The following is a 13,945-nucleotide window of genomic DNA, read 5'->3' as shown; positions in this document are numbered from 1 at the left end:
AAAAATACGAACTATATAATAGTAGGTTAGGTTAGGTTAGGTTTGTAGGCAGATCTTTGCAAAGACAGAATATCTCACTTAGACAGCCAGGCGCTGTCCATTGTGGTACCAATAAAACTTCCCGTGGATCAAAGACCTGTAAGATTCAGCAAACCGCTTGGAATCCGTTATAAATTTCTTAAGACTAGTAATATCGATTCTAGCCAGTTCGCTAGGATCGTCGAAAAAGGGCTTTCGGAGGTGTTTCAACCTCAGTCTGGCAAAAGCTGGACAATGCAGTAGGAAATGCTTAGATGATTCCATCTCGCCTTCCTCCATACAGCTTTGGCAACTTGCATCTGCCACGATCCCAAGTCTAACCGCATGGGTACCCATTGGACAATGTCCAGTAAGTACACCTATGATTGCGCTGAGATGGACCTTGCCCAGAGAAAGCAGTTGAAAGGACCGCTTACGCTCCACAGAGGGCCAAAAGGACCTCTCGCCACTGCACAAGTACTGGTAGTTGACCAGCGTTTGACGAGCTCATGCGTAGTCTGCATGTCCAGCGCTCTTGCGCAGGTGGACCATGGACTACCAATGCGCTCCCATTCCGACGTCAATGTAGCTAGGGTACCCTCCCTTGCAAGCTTGTCCGCTATACAGTTACCAGCGATCCCGCGGTGACCGGGTACCCACACTAGTCGGATTGCAAAATAGCTGGAAGCTATTGATAAGGATCTAAGACACTCCTTAACTATCACAGAGCGTACTGTCATCGATTCCAATGCCAGTATTGCCGCCCTGCTGTCGGAGTGAATACATACCTCTCTAAAAGAGGTCACCATACGAAGCAGTGCGTCCACTGCTACTTTGATCGCAGCGAAATAATAGTAAGTAGTATACAAAAAATTTAGTTGATTTTACAATGACATTTGAAATATTATAGTGCAATTTATTATCTAAATTACACCATTTGCCATTAATGTGATGCATTTGAAAATTTATGTAGTTAAGTGTAACACATTTAATAATTTATTTAGTTACTTTCTGCTGTATGCATTATATATTATTTATTTATTTTTTAATAAATGGTCACACAATTTACTGTGCAAACAAAAATTTTCACAAAATTTTATAATATTTCATAATATTTCCAAATTACTCGACTGCTGTCCATTTAACAAAGGCGACCTTGAACTTGGCAAATGATTTATATTTAATAAATTGCACGTAATTCATGAAAGTATTAATAATTTTTGACAGGCTTACAGAAAAAGCCTGAAAGTATAATGAGATAAATATATTTCATTTGAATTATTGAATAATTGTATTTGAAAATTGTATAAAGCGGAGCTTTCTGTAACACTACAATCTTTTTGCGCATTAAGTAAATATTTGGATATTTAAAATGATGCTAATGATATAATTTATTCGGAAATTCAATACAGAAAGTCAAATTATAAATTCCTAATAAATTACTTTCATTTCCGACAAAGGGAGGATAATAATATTAAAATGAATCCGAATTTTTTTTTGTTTATGAGCAATGTACATAGATTGAAATTTCATAGTAGTGTTTAAGGGGCTATACCAGTGTAACCCATGAAAAATGAGGCGATTTTGGTGAATTTACCTCTATCTTTCAAAATTTTTTCTTTACAAAAATATTGAAATATAACGGACATAACGGCATATAATGTTGTCTTAGGAGATGCTAAAAAAAAGTTCCAGAACTGCTGACATGATTCCTGCCGAATGAGTTGCTGAAACAAAAAAATTCAAAATGGTTATTAAAGTGAAATATATTTCCTATACGATTTTTGAAAAATATCAAATGTTGAATGGTCTTTTTTAAATATCAAATTGACGATTTTTAAACAATCAAAAGGGTCATTGTATTTATAAACCCAAACGATTACCCTCCTCCCGCCCAACAGACGCGTGGGGCGCAGTCCGCATACGAGCGGAATTTGCCGAGTCTAGAAAGGCAAGAGATTTTTAAGCATTCAGTTCTCAAGCTGCTCAGCTACAGAAAGAAACATTTCAACAGCTGAGATTTAAAAATTTATAAAAACAAAAAGTTAAAAATTTCTGAATATTACTTATTAAGAGAAGACAAAATAGTTTTTTTGATGCTAAATATTCAGTCTGATGGATCAAATGGGCTGGAATGTGAATTAAAATCATGACATATTCGGCGGAATGGTTCATTTAACTCAAAATTTGTTCTAGAAGATTTTAGAAATAATGGTCTAAACTGCCTGGATGAACGCAATGGGTCATTAAACTTAATATCAGGCAATAGGAATGAACTACAAACTAAACCATTCAGAAGTTTTACTAGGAATATTATACCTAGCATTTCTTTGCGACTAGTGAGTGTTGGAAAATTTATAAGTTTTAAACGACTAGTATACGGGGGAAGATTCAATCTTGAATCTCAATGTAAGTGGCCTAAAGCAAAAAGTAAAAATTGTTTTTGAACGGACACTAGCTTATCAGAATGGGATTGGTAACTAGGATTCCATACCACAGAACCATACTCCAGTATAGGCCTTACCAATGTTGTAAAAAGAATTTTAGTAATATACGGATCACTAAATTCTTTAGACCAACGTTTAACAAAGCTAAGAGAATCTTTAGATTTTAAGCTAAAAACTTGTTCTAAACTGAAGTTATTTATTACATAGGGAGAAGGATCAACAGTTCTACGGGAAAAGCACATTGTTTTACATTTTTTAAGATTCAGTGGCATATCATTTTTGGCATATCATTTTGTATAGTAAATATATTCAAGAATACTCAATTTAAATTTGAAGTCGATCGGTCAATTCCTCGTTGAGTTATGATGTCAGCAATTTTGAGAAGTATCGTTTCGAGAAATACGAGTTTAGAGTTTCGACTATAGCTGCTTATACCAGCGAGCGGTCGCTCTTTAGAACGCTGTCATTCTAAAACTATTCAAAATACGATATTACCGCTTTCACAGGATATTTGAGAAAGTATAAACCATGGAATAAGCGAAAAATAAAAAAAATTGTTTTTTTGAAAATGTCACACTAATATAGTCCCTTAAGAAACTCAGAGTTAATGCTATAATTTAGTCTATCAAATAATAAAGCAAAGTTTCAAGCATTTCCAGAATAATCAAAAATATGGTATGGATTAACTCGAAAGTAAACACTTTTTCCAATAAACTTAACTATAAATTAAACCTAAGTTTCCACTCAAACTATACCAAAGCACTTGTCAATAAATTGTAATTATCTCCCACGCAGCTGGTTCTTACTACTACTTACAGAAATATTAACATCCCACGCCCACAAGTATTTAGCAAAGTAACTAATTTGCGTACTTATATACTATATTATATTGCTGTGTATATAAGTATGCAAATACCTAAGTTAACTCTGCGCTTAAACATTCCAACCAACATAATTTCAATGGCAAACAGCGTTAGCATCACACTACGCTGAATTTCGACTGTAGTTAACTCAACTCAACTGAACTGAACTCAACTGGCCAAAATGCCAAAAAAAAAATTGCTGGCAATGACGCAGTGCCTGCCGACAAGTTGTCATTCTTCACATTTTGCGCATTTCTGATCATTCAAGTTGTTACTACAAATATTTACATTTCAAACTAAGCGGACGTGTTTGAAATTTTCAATTTCGTTTATGCCACACACACACAGTCGCATTTGCAAACGCCCACACTATGGACACTACGCCACAACTGGTTACGCTATGCTATGCTGTGCTGTGCTGCGGCATGTCAGCGGCATCTGTGTAAATAGGCTTATTACTTTCAAGTGTTGCGGCGAATTTCCAAAAAGTAAAATTAAGCCATTTCCTACAAGCGCCAGTGTATGTATGTTTGTGTGCGTGGTCACGTAGTTCGCGATTGAGTTTATTACTGAAAAGTGACGCCAAAAATGTTTGTGTTCAAAAAAGGTTAAATTATATGCAGGCATGCATGTCAATAACGTATGTCAAATTTTAGTAATTTCAGCTCATATTTTAAGAGTAGTTTGTGTAACATTCAACACGAATTCTTTTTATGGCTACATTCCAGGACAAAGATTTTTTCATATGCATGTTGCTAGAAACATTGCTCAGCAACAATGTTTAAAATAATTAAAAATTTATTTTAGTTTTAATATTGCTTTTCCATAAAAAAAAAAATTAAATTTCATGCAATGTTGCTGCAACAATGTTGCTTTATTATATATACATATGTTGCTGCAACATTGTTGCTAAAAGAAATTTTTAACTGAAAAATCCAGTAATCACTAAGTTACAAGTTTCTGAAATGACGCACGATAAGTTTATGCCAGCAAAAATGTTGCTTGTAATACTGTTGCAATGCTATTAGGAGTACAAATCTTTCTGAAAATATTTCTGATATATCGTCTACTACCAGCGTGAACATACGTACAATTGACTAAAGAAAACTCTTAATCCACCCAAAACGTCGCATGACTTAAAGGTAAATCATAGTTCTTATACAAAAAAAGACTCAACCTCAACTAAACTTTCCTTTAATTTGCCGAATACTTCTTCTCAAACTGTTCCACAAATAGCAATGCAACAAATTTACGACACCACAATGGACCCATGTTAGTTATCTACCACTTAAACCTTGGAGACCTGCCGCCAATAATATTCAACTTGACCACACAAAAACTGTGTTCGCAAAGTTTCGTCTTTTAATGTGAAAACTTCAAGACACAATTTCTTTGCCGTGGAAACTTAACAACTTTCTGCCAAAAGAGCAGCTCCAACTACTTGCAGTTTCACATATTTTCGCTTAAAATGCAAATGTGTACTGACTTATATTGCGCATTTTTTTTGTCTTTAGCCACGCAAATGAGTTTCCACTATTTACTGTTTAATCAAACGAATAGCAAAGCGACTGCCGAAAAGTTTTGTATTCACAATTAATTCCTTGGGGACCTGCGAACTTACATAAAATTTTAATTACCTTTTTCTTGTTGCTTCACGGGCATTAAAGTTGTCGCCGTTGCCGGTATTTTACCGCTTTTGGTTGCGCTCATAAATTATTCGCGCGCAGCTAGTCGAAGATTTTTGTATTTACTTAATGTACTTGTACCTAGAGAGTAACGGTAATTTCGGAAATTATAAGTTTACTAGGGGTGTTCTATTTTATTTTTTAAACCATTTTTTCAAACAAAAAATTGTATTTTCTTAGTGGAAACATCTATGCTATTTAAAATTATAAACAGGTGGCAGCACTTTTCAAACATTGTTACAAATTTAAACATTAGTTTAATGTTAGTAATTAATTAGTATATATTGAAAACTTCTGAAGAGTTTGGTACGCATAGGTGTCGTGTTTTATTTGAGTACAAAAATATTTTATAATTTTAAACATATGGCAACATCGCAAAAAAAATATTTTCAACTAAAAGTTTCTAATTTTTTTTAAATGTATATAAAACCAAAAATGTAAGATTTAACCATAAAAGTTGCTAGTAAAAATTTTCGACAGGTGGCAACCCTATACCATTTCATTTCAAAACTTGCTATTACTACACTGAAAAACACTAAAAATAAATATTTAAATTCAACACTCAATTTAGTAATGCTTAGTAAGCGTGACGCAATTTCGTTACGCTACATATTTTCGTTGCAGTTGTTCGATTTTACTAACATGCCTAAAAGAGAACCACTTATAATCTTAGCTAGTTATTTTCCATGAATTTTTTTTTTTTCAATCATGAATCATTTACTAACAACCCTAATATTCAGTGTACCAAGTTAAATCAAATAAGTCGAAATATAGCTGTTATAATTATAAATTTGCTGGCGTTAAAGGTGAAATGAATGCGAAATTTACACAAAAACTTTGCGTGCGAAATTATTTGCGAAAGAGTGAATTGAATGAAGTTCTTACCCGCTTAGAAAGTTTATGATTTTAACCTTTGCAACGTAGGCTTTATTGCACTACCGAGTATTGGCTTGTTGACAGTGTCTTTATTGCTAGATTGTGACCGCTTGGGAAATTAAATTATGAAATATGAATTTGCTTTAGAATTGAAGAGGTGAAGGTTAGCTTCAATTATATACAGAATCTTGCATGAGACTTCTTAAACCATGAGAGCTTCAGAAATTATGGTAGTTCTATTAATAGATCTCACATGTGAGAACACAATATTTTGAGCAATTTTCCCTTAAGCGTTGTCAGAGTATATCTCTGGCATAAAAAGTACCCAATTAAATTCCAAAATATACCTTGAGACTATTAGGAAATATATCCACAAGTACCCATTAAGCTTTCTGCATAATATCTGTAAAATAATCTCTTGCTTCCCTCTCCAACAATTTTCTCATAAATATTTACAAAAATACCCCATTCAAATGATTTCTTAAAATATTCATAATTATCCAACTACTACAATTAAATACCAATAAATTACCAATAATGCCACAGCTTAAAATAATTAATGACCGCCAAATTACAGTTAACTGAATCATCATTTACTTTTATAGTAATTTAAATCATATTTACCAGAAGCAGCCATAAAATAACTTAGGTCTTAAGAGCACCCAGTACTCGATTACCAATTCCCAGAACGCCAATGAAAGAACACAGAAGAAAGACCAGCTGAATGAAGGTGTTGAGTATTGCGTCTGCGACAGCTTTCAATTAAATTGTGTATTAAAAACTTCAAGTGCACATAACGAGTTGCTGGAAGTGATAAAAGGGCAGACAGATATACCGCTCAGCGGCGCTTTCTCTCGCGGGTCAGAGACAGTGTGAGTGAAATGAAATTATATGAAATATGCCTAGGTGTCAAGAGCCTTAATTTAACAGTAACTTAGTGAATAAGCGTCTATAAAACAAAAGCATTGATGTTGCTAGACGAGCTCGAGCAATATGCTGTATTTAAAACACTTTGGGTATGACAGGGCGTATGATTAACCGACTGTAGCAGTTTATATTGGCAAGCTGACGCACATCAAACAAAATGTTAATGTACTTAAGGTGTCAAAAATTTAATGTGAAATTATTAAAATTTGAATATTTAGTGGAATGAAAATTTTTTGAAATTTCAATATTATTTGGAAGAGAGAGTCACTAAAATCTTTAATTAACTTTAATCAAGGAAAGTTCGTGATAATTATATAGGATTTGTTTACAGAAAAAAATTAGAAGTGTAAGAATGAAATTTTTGGATTGTTTGTTGTAATAACAGAGTAGTTTAAAGCAAAAAAAAAAAAAAGTTTGGTGGGTTGCCACCTGCATGGAAATTTCAACTAAAAAAATATTTTATAAAGAAGCATACAATACAGATATCAAGCTGAAGAGGTTTAAAGAATCAACCAGTTGAAAATATTTTTAAGGGGTTGCCACCTATTTAAAATTAATATTTCAAAAAAGTTTATGAAATAAAACAATTATTACAAATTGGATAACAAAGCTAACTAAGCACGTTTAAGATGTATTAAAGTTAAAGTAATTTAAACGAGGGTTGCCACCTATTTCCAATTATAATTTTAAATATAAAAAAAATATAACAATATCGATGAAATTAATTGTGTTTCAAAATTTTTACTATCGGAGATATTTTTATTTTTGTAAGTGTTGCCAGCTTTTTGAAAAATTAATATTATTCGAATAAAATAATTAAATATTACAAAAATGAAAGCAATCGTGAAACCAAAATAATGTGTATACATTTATTTTTAAATTTCTGCCTGAACTTCCCCTTTTTCTTATGCCCATATTCTACCCTCGTGCAATTAACTCAAATAAAATGATGATGGCAGTGACGAACTGAAATTCTCCATGGAAAAGTTAAAACACCGCTTTTCGATTAAAGCCACTCTATAGATAGCAATTACAGCAACATATTAAATGCGCTGAAACAACGGAAGTAATATTTCAACTTCCGTTATTGCCGACATTATTATACTGACAGTATCATTATTGCACAGATTACACGCATCCGCTTTGGCAGATCAATCAAATTGTTTGTATATGAAAAGAACTGTTGAGTAAACACGGATATAACTACGTAAACAAACGAGGGAAAATGTAAACAATATATTTGTATGTATGTGGGTGTATGTATGTTTGTATGTGAGTACTGTTACACAGCTAAAGTTACAGTTACAGTTTAAAGTTGCTTAATTCCCTTGGTAATTTTAAACCGTTGCAAGTTGCTATATTATTTAGCACCTTAATGTACATAGTTAATAATAAATTTATTTGGACAGTCATTAGCTGAAGGCTTTACTTAATGCGCAATTAGCATTTCTTTTGATATTATCAGAAGGTTCACTTTACAAGAACTTGAAAATTGACAGTAGGGGTAACTTACTGCTTGGAATATTACACCTTGGCATTCACTTTGATTTTAGGCAAATGCTTGCAATTACTCAAACCAGTAGCGAGAAATTTTCGATTAAGTGCTCAGTAAAGGATAATTGGTGTTGGTTTAAATGTAAAATTTCCCTAATATGAATAATAATTGTATATTATTGATATTATTATACCTTTAAATAATTTTTTTTAACAAATTTCCTAATATCAGTTGAATTCTTTCGCAGTATTTTCAGCAACGCACAGTGGTTCCGCCATAGGCCAAAAATCAAAAAATCCATCTCACGATTTTTCGACAAAATATATACCGATGGCCTCTAAATTGTCCACACTTCCTATTTGCAAACCGGGGTTTCCTAAAAATCTAACGGTACTTTCTAAAAATAGAGTTAAATGCATGAACAACCGGGTTTTTTTTTAAAGCACATCAGAATTTTTTTTTTTTAATTTCGCAGAAACAAAGGACTTCCATTTGTTCTGGTTATTGTTCAGGTTAACGAATCAAGATTATTTTTAATGGATTTTGAAGCTAAAGGTATTTACTTTAACTTGTGAAATTAATTAAGACTAACGATATTTGTATTTTTTGTGAAATTAGTGTTTTATATCACCTATATATTTTTAGATCTTTTTTCTGCGTCTTCAATGTGTTTACATGTTTTAATTGTGTTCTCTCGCGATCTCCCTTTAATTGTATTTTATATAGTATTTAGCAGAGTCTTAAGGTAATAAAAGTGCTAAAGTTGGGTTCGGAAAGTTGCAGATGTATTTGCAATCGTCAAAATAATAATGGCCTTTGAATTAACTATTTTTAAGTTCAAACTCATCATAATTGGGCTAAGGAAGCTTGGAAAGAAGAATAAATCGTCTTTATTTCAATCTGTGTACGGTTTACTAGAGGATACATTATAAGTTTTTGTTCTAATTATAATGGCTGTGAAAAAAGGAAATGTACTAAATAGGTTGATAATTTGCTTTTTCCCTACATTACTCTTTTAAATGATATTATTCTTATAGGTGGAATATGGGCGTTGGATGAGGGAAACTATAACGACAAATCATGTTCAGCTTTTTTTTCGCTTTCTTAACTTTTTTTCCAAAGCCTTACTGAAAGTTTTGACGCTCCAACCATGGACATGAGAAATATTTTTGCATATCATTGCCATGTAATAGCAATTACTGTTCTATGGGAGCTATAGGACCTAGTAGTCCGATGGGGCCATTTTTTTAATATATATTTAAAATATTTTTCTAGATTTTTGGTGAAAATTTCATAGCGATATATCAACGGGAAGTATTTATGACCGCGCCTTCATACAAGCTGAACCACTGTGCAATGTTGCCATAACAACACTTAATTTTTTAATCACAAATAATTAGCTTAATTTAGCTAAGTTTTAAGGGTTGATTTATTTTTAGGTACATCAACAAAGATCTAGCATACAAATCACAATACAAGTTTTGACAATTTTTTGACAGGTGGAAACTCTTTTTTAAACTTTTTCTAAAATTTTCCAGAAATTTTTCTCAAACTACTTGCGTTGAATGCACAATTTGTAATATTATTATGTTTTATTATATACTCTACGATTAGGTGGCAACTCTATCTCAAAAATTTTTTTTCAAAATCTTTCTAAATAAATTCTTAAATCTCTTCAATCATTTGATATAAACTTTGTAGTACTTTGCTTACTTTTTGAATCAGTGGCAGCACTATTCCAAAATATTTATAAATTTACAACATCGCGAATATAGTCATTTTATTAAGTCTGTACTTTTTAAGTGATCACACCATTATATACATTACATTACAAAAAGAGATAAGAAAACTTGTCATTTCCAGCACATAAAATTTGTCATTAATACATGTACTTAACTTCGTATACTTTATGAGAGATTTTTAACAAACAGCATTTAGGTTTTTTATACTACTTCCATTTACATCATTTCAATATTATCTTTCCGCTTTTTTATGATGCCATTTACTAGCTGTATTCTTAACTCTTCATACGTTATATGGCTAACACATATGAAATTATTATTCTCTACATTGCACGTAGAATTCTCAAAAAGTTAATGTGTTCAATGTAGACAAAAAACGTTTGATTTTTCACACAATTTGTTGAAATAAAATTTAAGCACCCAAATCACGTGCCATAAATGGGTATTATATTTAATTTTATTAGCTGTCAACAGTTCCTGATTGTAATAGTAATGTGGTGTGACAAGCGGTGAACGTCATTTATATAGAAACGGGTAAAAAAATATAGAAGCACAGCGCATCGCTCCCTAAATACAAGGAAGCATGTGGGAAAGCTAATTTATTGTTTGCTCCATTTTATAAGTAAATATTGTCATTCAATTTCATTATAAATACTTATTTTTTTTTTGTAATTTTAAATGATAAGAAATAAAAAATATATTCGTCTCATATTTCATTTAATCTGGGATAGAGCTTATTTCAGATTTCAAACACCTTAAATCTTAACAGTTACTAATATTTTGCATTTATTGCTACTTACAAAGCTTTTAGAATATGAACCTGGTTTGTTTCTTATATAGTTACTCAAGTTATTACAAGTTTTTTTATACAATGACAACCTTAGAGGTGGGAAAGTTTTATGATTTTCTTATCCGAAATCGGTTCTAGAGATATAATGATAATTATTTGAAGATACATTTTATATATATTCATATATATTACCAAGGACCGATAGTGTAATTCTCTAATTAAACAAATAATTATTGTAATGAAAAGACATTCATCGAGTGAGAAAATCTTCTTAAAGTTAGTGCCAAAAATAACTATAATAATTCAGGGAACATCCTGCTTACGCAAAGAAAAAAGTTGCCGTATATCATTAAAATATAAATCTTCACAATATGGCGTTTAAACAACTCTCTGCAGTCGTTTTCCTTATGTACCCCTTCACATACCATGAAAATAGTTGAAATCGGATAAGAACCACGCCCACCTGCCAAACAAATTTTAGGTTGAATTATTAAAAGTGCATTAACTCACTAAGGGAAAACGTCAGAAACATTAAATTTTACGGAAGAAATATCAGAAGGAAGCTGCACCCAGATTTTTTCTTCAAAATGGCGTTGTTCGCACACTTATGGGTCAAAAACCATATCTCAGGAACTACTCGACCGATTTCAATGAAATTCGCTTTATAATATTTTCTTGACACCCTAATGACCCTGGAAAATGAATGAAATCGGTTCAAAACCACGACTACTTCTCATATAACTCAATTTTGAGTTCCATCCCATCCCTTCACTTTATAAGATATACATAAGGAACAAATGAAGATAGCGGAATAAAACTTCACACAAATACTGTATAAGATCTGTGGCATCACTTGTCGAAATATGACTATAACTTTTCAATGCCTCGGATATCGAATATGAAGAACTCAGTACCTTAGGATAATTTTTCACCGAAAACATCGGTAAATCTCTCAGATATCTTAATTTAATTCAGAAGAAATCTTTTTCTTCTAATATTGTGTCTCTGTACCAGAAGTGGGTAAAATCGGGTCATAACTTCCTCTAGCTCCCATATACCTAATTATAGGGGTTTCATTCAAATACGATGGGCTTATCGCTTATAAATCGGTTAATATGTGAAATATCTTAGATATAATGTATGATGGTGGTGAAAATGAGTGAAATCGGTTCAAGAATTACGTTAGCCTATATACTATATATGATGATTTTCGTTTTTCTATTGGAATTTATGCCGAATATATGGGTCAAATTGTGTGTTATCTTAATAAAATTTCTTCAATAAATTGCGAGAGTATAAAATGTTCGGTTACACCCGAACTTAGCCTTTCCTTACTTATAAATTTACATGTTGCATACTTTTAGGATAACTTTTTTGCTTACCTGCTCTATAGCCTTGTTACAGTGGCGCTCAAATAGTTTAAGTTTCGGTAGCCGTTTCAGAACCACTGAAAAAAATTACAAGCAAGCATACATAAATTCAAGTGAAGCTAATAAAAGTGTATCAAAAAGCCAAATATCATTAAATGAGATTGAAGATGGGTAGTAAGAATAAATTATTTATGGACTCAAGGATTATAAGTTTAAATATTTCATGTGAAAAGACTTGATATTTTCTTACTTTTTACAGGAAAATTAGACAAAATTCAAAATTGCTCCAAAAACTGCTATTTTAGGAGTATTCTTAAAGGAACGACGACCAGTTCTCAAATGAGGAGGCTTTCTGTATTGCTTTTACTCTCATTCACAAAATTCACAAAATCTTAAACACCAGCGCTCGCTTGTGATCCACTGAAGTTCAAAGTGTACACGAAATGTATGATTCTCTTAAAATGAATACATTTCACCAGTGAGTAATTATGCGCATAATTAAAAGAAGCCATGCAACAGACAATGACGAAATCATAAATAAAGATGCGATCGACTATAATTATTATGACAGGACGGCATACATACATACTTACGCAAATGCAATCAAGCATGAATGCACATAACTACAGTAATCACCAAAATGCATTAGAACAAACACACACGTGTCTTGTATACTCATATTTAGACAATGTAATGACAATTTGGATGCTACGAGCGCCAGCATGGATTATGACATTAAAATGAAGCAGCAACACAAACAACAACAACAACGATGGCCAGTAAACCTTTAATTCATAGCACTTCCAAGAAGATCTATTATGACAGGCAACAAAGAGAAATAAAGCGCTTGTGATGTTGATGATAATGATGAAACAACAACAGTAACAACAAATTAATCCAAAACCAAAAGCAACAAGTAAATGGCGTACAAATTACTACACATGTAGTAAGTATTTATCAGAGCCGGAGGGGAGCATGACATTTCTGTAGAAAAAATTTTGGAAGAAGAAGCGCAATTCGACACATTTGTATGTTTGAATGTATGTATGTATGTGTATGTCCGTCCATAACTAAACTGTTGACCATAGTGCCAGTATAGCTAGTGCGCTAACTCATGCGTATAATTTTAATAACATAATGACACAAGCTCAACTCATCGTCGGCAGTAGCAGCAGCAGCATTTGCACACGCAGTCTAGACAATTTTCACGTTAAAATGCCGAAAAGTACAAAAAAAGAATTGAGAATTTTGTGAAAATTTTCATTCATGAATTCACCGAAACAAAAGTGTGCATAATCAGTAAAAATGATAATTCCAATTTATCCTTATCGCTCACGGTATTTGTGGTTAAGCCGATTTCAGTTAAGCAATTTTGTCTGCTGTTTACAAATGTAAATCTATTCATGAGTTTTTATTGAACTAGAAACATGTCGAACGGAAATTATTCATTTGGAAGCGAAGGTTGCCATCAATCATGTTGGACCTTTATCTAGGCATAAAAAGCTTAGCGTTTTTTATGAAGAAAAGATTTTTAATGAATTTTGTGAATTTTTTTTTCAGAATGTCTACCTTTCTTTAGAGTGACTAGGCATATATATTCAATATCGGAGACTGATTGAATATTCTTTATTTTAGTGCTGTTTTTATTATTTTAGATGACAGGTTTGTCTCATTAATCACACCACTTTTAAAAGATTATGATAAATTAATCTCAGTGAGAGCGTGCAAAAAT

This window comes from Zeugodacus cucurbitae, chromosome 4 (genome assembly GCF_028554725.1).
Source record: "Zeugodacus cucurbitae isolate PBARC_wt_2022May chromosome 4, idZeuCucr1.2, whole genome shotgun sequence".
Classification (NCBI taxonomy): domain Eukaryota; kingdom Metazoa; phylum Arthropoda; class Insecta; order Diptera; family Tephritidae; genus Zeugodacus; species Zeugodacus cucurbitae.
The sequence above is the reverse complement of the archived record's forward strand: the minus strand, read 5'-3'. Positions refer to the sequence as shown.